Source organism: Petaurus breviceps, unplaced genomic scaffold (assembly GCF_028583685.1).
Source record: "Petaurus breviceps papuanus isolate PSGF00001 unplaced genomic scaffold, PetGlider_PUasm1.0 76, whole genome shotgun sequence".
Taxonomy (NCBI): Eukaryota; Metazoa; Chordata; class Mammalia; order Diprotodontia; family Petauridae; genus Petaurus; species Petaurus breviceps.
In genome coordinates, this window is record NW_027186473.1 from 13,052,750 (window position 1) to 13,060,149 (window position 7,400).

Here is a 7,400-nt window from a genome sequence, read left to right on the forward strand (position 1 = left end):
AGTGGCTCTGCTCACATGAAGGCAAGGGCCAGAGAGAGGGAGTAGCTCTTTAGCCAAACATCTCTTCAGTGTAAAAGCTCCTTATTCCCAATAACTATTATGTCATGTTGAGTCACTAGAGAAAGATCTGGCAGAAGTAACACAATAGTTTCCATTTATGCCAACAGAACAAGTTCTGGCAGGCTCTCTGAAGCTAGGTTGTTATAGATGTAAAATTGTCTTAGTCCAGAAGCAACACACAGTCAGCATGTGACAACAATGTCATCTAAGAAGTCCTTAAAACTTCAAAATTGAGACAAATAGTGAAACTCTTATATAAACAGCAGTGCCCTCAGCTGGCTATTGATTTCACTGCATTTTAAGTTGCTAAAAAATTAGGTGTGAAAAGTGAACTTTAACGCTGGGGGTTTTCCCCCAGTTTTCTGACTGGGGAGGTGGCTTTCTCTTTCTATTATCTTTCATGTAGCTAGCCCTGAAATCTTAGCTTGCTGGTAAGGCTTTTGTTTATTTTTCTTGTTTTTAATTTAAGAATAAAAGTTCTGATATTTCCAGAATTCTTGTTTAAGCTTCCATTTTACTGTTTGGATGTTTCTTTGGTGTGTATGTTCCATTTTTTGTTTTTATATCTCTATGGTTGTAAAGGTGCCTAAAGAACCAGACAGATACAACTCGGCACTTATCTGCTTGGTGGATGAACCAGGGTTTTCAGTTAGTACTTTGGCCACCTCTTTGCCATTTTGCCACTCCTTCTAAGGAACCACAGCAAGAAGATAGTATGGGCTATTGGCCCCAAGTTGGTTCTCCAAGTCTTTTGCTACTCCAGTTGCTGAGACAGAATGTGATCAAAGCTCTTTGATATCCTAGGCAATGTGTGGGATTCCAGTGAACTGATACCTGAATTGTGCTCTGACACTTCATCCTTCATCTCCCTCCTTCTCATTAGTATATGTTGTCGGCATGGGTGGGATTGTGTGAGCAACAGTTGAAGGTCTATTTCACATAATAAGACAGGAAGTGTCACAGCCTAGTATGTGTCTCAGCAAACTTCCCATCAGCAGTAGGAGAATAGAATCCTTTACTGCTACCATTCATTTCTTCCTCCTCATTTCCCCCTCCCTCAAGCCCCATGGTAATTACAACAAGGTCCACCCCTTAGCTATAATGGCCATGTTGGTAATAATGCCAATTTATAGCATAGCAACCTGTCTTTTACTGGAGCTATAACTGAGCTAGTCACATTAATTCCTTTTACAGGCTTCTTTCATGTAACACCTCAAACTCTACAATTTCTCCTCATGCCATGTGGATATTTCCATGAATTACTTGTCTTGATGACTGTCCTATATACAAACACATCATTCTTTACTATCATTTTGACTGATGAAACTATATGCAGAACCATTTGACAGTGCCAAGAGCTTTCATTTCTAAATCTTCAGTAACCGATTGCTGAGGAGGGGGGCAGTGTCCCCACTGGGGTTGCTTCCTTGGATGATGGGGGTGTTGCAGAATGGAGGCAAAGCTGGTGGCTTAGGATTCCTTTATGTTATGGGTATCTTCCTGCTTCAGCTCAGCTGGTGGTTAGCTGCCAGTTGGTGGTAGTGCTGGCAGCAGTAGCTGCCCAGACCTTAGGGGACAGAGTTCAGTTTATCAAATTCCTTAGTTTTCAGTAAAGGAGGGGTAGTAAGAGTTCTCTTATTTTAGGACCCACAGATGACTAGTAGCATAATAATCAGTTGTTTCAAGAGAGAAGCAAATTCTGTGTAATAATTCAACAAACATTGTTTGCTATGTACAAGGCACTCTACTACTACTACTCAGTGTACAAGTCAAAAACAGCACAAGTCTCAAGGAATTTACATTTTCGAGAGGCAATAAAACAGACAGACACACAGACAGACAGATAGATAGATAGATAGATAGATAGATAGATAGATAGATAGATAGATAGATGATAGATAGATAGATAGATAAAAGAAAAGTAGTTTCAGGAGGGAAAATGCTTTAATAAGGCAGGATAAAGGGGAATATTAGTAAGGTATAGAGTAGAAAGTGAGGATCCAAGTTAGCTGTCTGACTAACATCAAACTTTCTGCTAGACTGTAAACCCACCATCCAAAGCACCAGTCTGTCTGGGTCCTAGTGAAAGCTATCTTCATCAGTTTGCTGGTATCTTGAGGGTAGAGTTATGCCATTGTGGCAGGGGTGTGCTGGAGTTGGTTTATCCAGCTCCCAAGAGCTAATTATTAAAATTTGGGGGTTGAGTATTTATATCTTGGAAATCAGTAAACACTAAAAATCAGGGCTTGATTTATTGACCAGTTTTAACTGCATCCCAACCCCATCACCAGAAAAGGTTATGTACTAGTTACTACTATCAGGTAAAAGGCAGGGCAAGCAAAGTTTAATTTGATTATTGCGTATATTTTATCCTGGAAATCACTACAAGCATCAACCTCCTGAAAAATCCAAAGGGTATATATCCCTGTGTTGCATATGGCAGCACACGTATGCATAGGAAAGAAGATGGATGGTAAGTGCTCTGATAGGAGAGTCTGATGTTCAAGTAACAGAGACATAAATACCATTGCAGAAAGGTCAGAAGTAATCCGTTATCATATTTCTTCTCTTCCACACTGCTAATCATGAATCAGGGCCAGCCATTCTCAGCCAGATTATCTTGTTGACTGCCAAATGTCCATTATGTTTTCTACACATCCCTAAGTTCTTCATCACTTTCTCAAAAGCCTACTTCTCCCCTGGCACAATATTTCCAAGGCAACCCATTTCTTTGGAAGCATTAAGATTTGAAAATGCTATCTATGAACTGAACGCTTCAAAAATTCATGTGCAATAATTATATATTATCCTAGAGTTACAACTCCAGGATGATTTTTCAAAAGTCTAGTGAAAGAATGCACATATCAAATATTCTACTTCTCATTCCTATATTTTTAATTTTAGAATTTTAGAACTTTTCATGTATTTTTTTGTGGGAAGGAACATGAGGATCCAGATTGATCCAGATTCCATCATCTTACACTCAAAGATCTGATTGGGATACTGAGAGGTTGTAATGCCATGCACAGAAACTTTCCAGAAGAATGCTACTGTGAACAGCTTTTAAGGTTCTGATTATACAGTATAGTGATCACTCTATTCCATAACAAATCAAAGTAGGACATCCACAGAAAATCAAGGTACAGCATTCACAATATTACAACTTACCACAGAAAATCATGATATACTATTCACAACAGCTTATCATTAAAATGGCCACATAGTTTTCACCAAAGTGAAAAGTGGTCACAATATTTAGAACAAAGAAAAATCATCTCAAAGTACAATAGTGAAAGGCTTCCACTCATGGGCACACTTAAGTTAACTCAATCAGTCACTTATTCAGCAATCAATTACTAAGTATCATTAATCACTAAGTACAATAGAAAGTACAGACCCTCCACCCCTAGGTCACTAGTAAACTACAAGTTCATCATTACTCAGTGCCCACAGAGATGTCTTTTCATCTTGACTTGGGGCCAGTTCTCAGATTCTCTGGATCCCCTTCCATGGTCCCAGATTATACCTGGATTCACCAGACTGTTACCTGGGTTCAATGGCAGACAGCTTCCAGTTCCTTGTCCAGCTCTCTGGGTAGGTCTTGCTCCACACTGAAGTCTATGGGGTCTGGTCCATGTCAGATCCTTCACAATTTCCAGGGAATTTAAGGCTCAACCAAGCCACAAACAGATAAAGTCTCAGTATCCAGGTCATGCTTCCTGTCTTCTGCTTCCTCGGTCTTCTCTTGGGCTCCTGGTTCCTGGGCTCCTCTGTCACCTCGGTTCTTGGGCTCCTATTCAGAAGAAGCTCCACCACAAGTTCTCAGGAAATTCTGGTTCAGTTTTCCATTCTCTCTTCTGTAGCTGCTCTGCCACCAGATGCTGGTGCCAAGAAATTCTGACTGTGCCTCTCTGGGGCTTTTCCTTATATACACAGCATTAGCTTCCTGTTTCAGCCAACCCTTTCCTGTTATGTCAGCAATAGGAGACAGGAGTTCATACGTCTGTTTCCCCAACAGTCTTGATCAATTGCTAAGTGATAAGTACCTGCTACCTTTGCCAACACAAAGGGATCTTCAAATTCAAATTACATTACCATTACAGAGTTTAAGTGACTAGCCCTTGGGCACAAAGCTATTAAGTGTCCTAGGTGGAACCTAAATGAAGATTGTCCTGACTTCTTTGTAGGCCATCTACTACATTGCTTCTCTTTTAATAGGCAGGTGAAGACTTTATTCAATGTGATGGGAACTTCCTTTTTACTTGAAAATTTTATTCTTGTCAACTATAGACTCAATTATTCTAACAAAGACAGGAGAAGCTATTTCTTTTGCTAGGGAAAGAAAAACAGTTATAATTTGTTTACAGTGAAAGATGAAAATGTATCCATAACAGTGTATATGCATAATGTACATAATTTATATTTATCTTACAGATATATAATGTGTATTATATATCATGATCTCTTAGAAGCATGAAGCATGAGGTCACTATAGGATAGCAGATAAAGCCAGAACTACCCAGATCTGAGTACCATCCTTGATACATATGGAAGCTCCTACTATCAATGAAATCATAGGTCTGATTTTTAAAAAAAAGTCACAGGGTTGGTTGAAAGAATACTGGTCTGAATTAAGAACTTGGGTTTGAATCTTGGTTCTGACAGCTGTACCTGTGTGGCTGAGAGGCTTTCTGGATGGTAGACTTATTTTCAATTTATACCATTTTCCTAGGAAAGGGTTGATTTTATAATAAATATTAATGTTGATCTTCATTAAATTGGATTTTAATACATTTTAGTTTCTAACCAATTTCTAAAGATCAATATTTTCTAATTGCAATACTTATCTCACTGAGTTGTAAGGGAAGTTCTCTGCAAACCTTAAAGAGCCATAGAAATATGAATTATGTTTACAACACATTCCATGTTTAAACAGTAACATTATTTGACCTTTTTCAAGTGAAAATCTCTTCTATCCTATCAGTTTTTACTATGAAATTCAGGAATTGTGGCCTGAATATATAGGCGTATAATGACCCTCAAAATTATAAACAAATGAAAAATTTCTGCATTTTTTACTTGCATAACATGTTGTACTGCCATGGGTTCTTTATTTTGTCTGAAATTATCTCTAAGATAAATGCAGCTTTCATTACCTTCCCAAGTGATGTGAAAAAAAAATCAGTCTCAGTGGTCTAGAGTGAGTTCAAAGCATACACTGAGAAAAATACCCAACTCTGACAATATCTTTATGTCCTTTATCTTTGCTACATGAAAAATTATCTATTTTTTTTTTTTGTTAAACTATATCCAACATCTGCAACCTCTTTCATGGGAAACAAACTGCCAAAACTCAAATGGAAAAGTCTTGTGTGTTACTTTTTTTTTTTTAAAGCAGTTGGGGTTAAGTAACTTGCTCAAGGTTACACGGCCAGTTGTTTTGTGTGGGTGCCAAGAATCTGAGGCCGGAATGGATCCTGGGTCTCCTGACTCAGGGGTCGGTGCTTACTCACTGAGCCACCTGGCCGCCCTTGTTACTTACTCTTGATAGATTACAATTTGGCAAAGTTGGAGTTGGACTTCATTTGGCAAATGCTGGAATGTTCTATTCTTCTTTAGATGTTCTTGAATCTTTAAAAAAAAATATATATATTATATATATAATTTAAACAAAGACTATTAGCAGTCAGCTTCAATCTCTGCCCTATTACTTTGGCTTAAGAACATCTAAAATCTAAATTCAGCACTTGTTGAGCCCCCCCTGTCCTTTGGTGGATGTTTTAAAAAGTACATCGTGATATCTGTATCAATACTATAGCTTACATTATTACACAGTGCTTTACAATTAATATACAGAATAATGTGCATTCACATAGTGCTTTATTTGATATTAGCAACAATCTTGTGAGGTATTAGTATTTTGACTCGATTTTAAGAGATAAGAAAGAAGAGAGTCTTACCTCACAGTTCATTGAGAAAAAAAAAAAACAAGGTTATTTTCTGAGAGCTCCCTCTTCTCCCTTCCTCATCATTTCACATGTATTCTGACACTTTCTCTTCCTTCACCCCTCTTTCACATGAAAAGCTAGCCCTTCTCCTTGCCAAGACTAATTCCCATGCACATGTTATCCCATTCCATTCTGTCTCCTCTAGCAGACTAAACCTTCTATCTACCTATTTTGTCACTTATCTTCAATCTTTTCCTGTCTATTGGTTGCTTCTCTACTAACTAGAAGTCTCCCCCATCCTCAAAAAATTTTCACCTGATTCATTTGTCTCTGCTAGCTTTCTACATCTCATGCTAGCATTCTACATGTCTTCCTTTTTTTTGGCTAAACTTCTAGAAAAGACTGACTACAACTTATACCCCCCATTCCTTTCCCCTTCCTTTTTTTTTAATTTTTTAAACGCTTTATTAGCTTCTGATTTACATCATTCATATCCGCCATATTTGAGTTACAAATTTTCTCCCTGTTTTTCCCCTACCCAGCGCCTGAAAGTAGCAGTCCCACAGTATATCCCCTCCTCCAATCTGCTCTCTCCCATACCCCTTTTGACTTTTCCAGTGGATCTCTATGACCCAGTGCCTGTATATCTTATTTCCCAATTACATGTAAAATAGCATTAATAATGGTGTATATATATATATATATATATATATTTAAATATTTGATTTTAAAACTTTGAATTGCAGATTCATTCCCTTCCTCCCTTGTCACCCACTGTTATTGGGAAGATAAGCAGTTCAGTATAGGTTGTACATGTGGCTAATGCAAAACAATAGCATAGTAGATATATTGTAAAAGACTGACTATATTTCCCTCCCTCCTATCCCACCTCCCACTTGTTCTATTCTCTACTTTTCAAAAGTGGGTGATTCCAACTTCCCTCCCCCCCAGCCTGCCCTCCCTTCCATCATTCCCCTTCTCATCCCCTTCCCCCCCCTACTCTCCTGGAGGGTGAGCTACCCTATTTAGTGTGTATTTCATTCCCTCTTCAAGCCAAATTCAATGGGAATAAGGTCGACCCATTCCCTTTTGCCTTCCTATTCTTCCCCTCCATTGAAACCATTTTCCCTTACCTCTTCTATATGAGATAGTTTACCCCATTCTGTCTCTCCCCATCTCCTCTCATTATATTCCTCTCTCACCTCTTAATTTTACCTTTTAAGTATCATCCCTTCCTATTAAGTTGATGCTGTCCCCTCTATCTATGTATACATGTAAACATGTATACACACATTCACATATGTACTCATATGCCCATATACCCTCATATACAGATAGATAGATAGATAGATAGATAGATAGATAGATAGATAGATAGATAGATAGATAGAT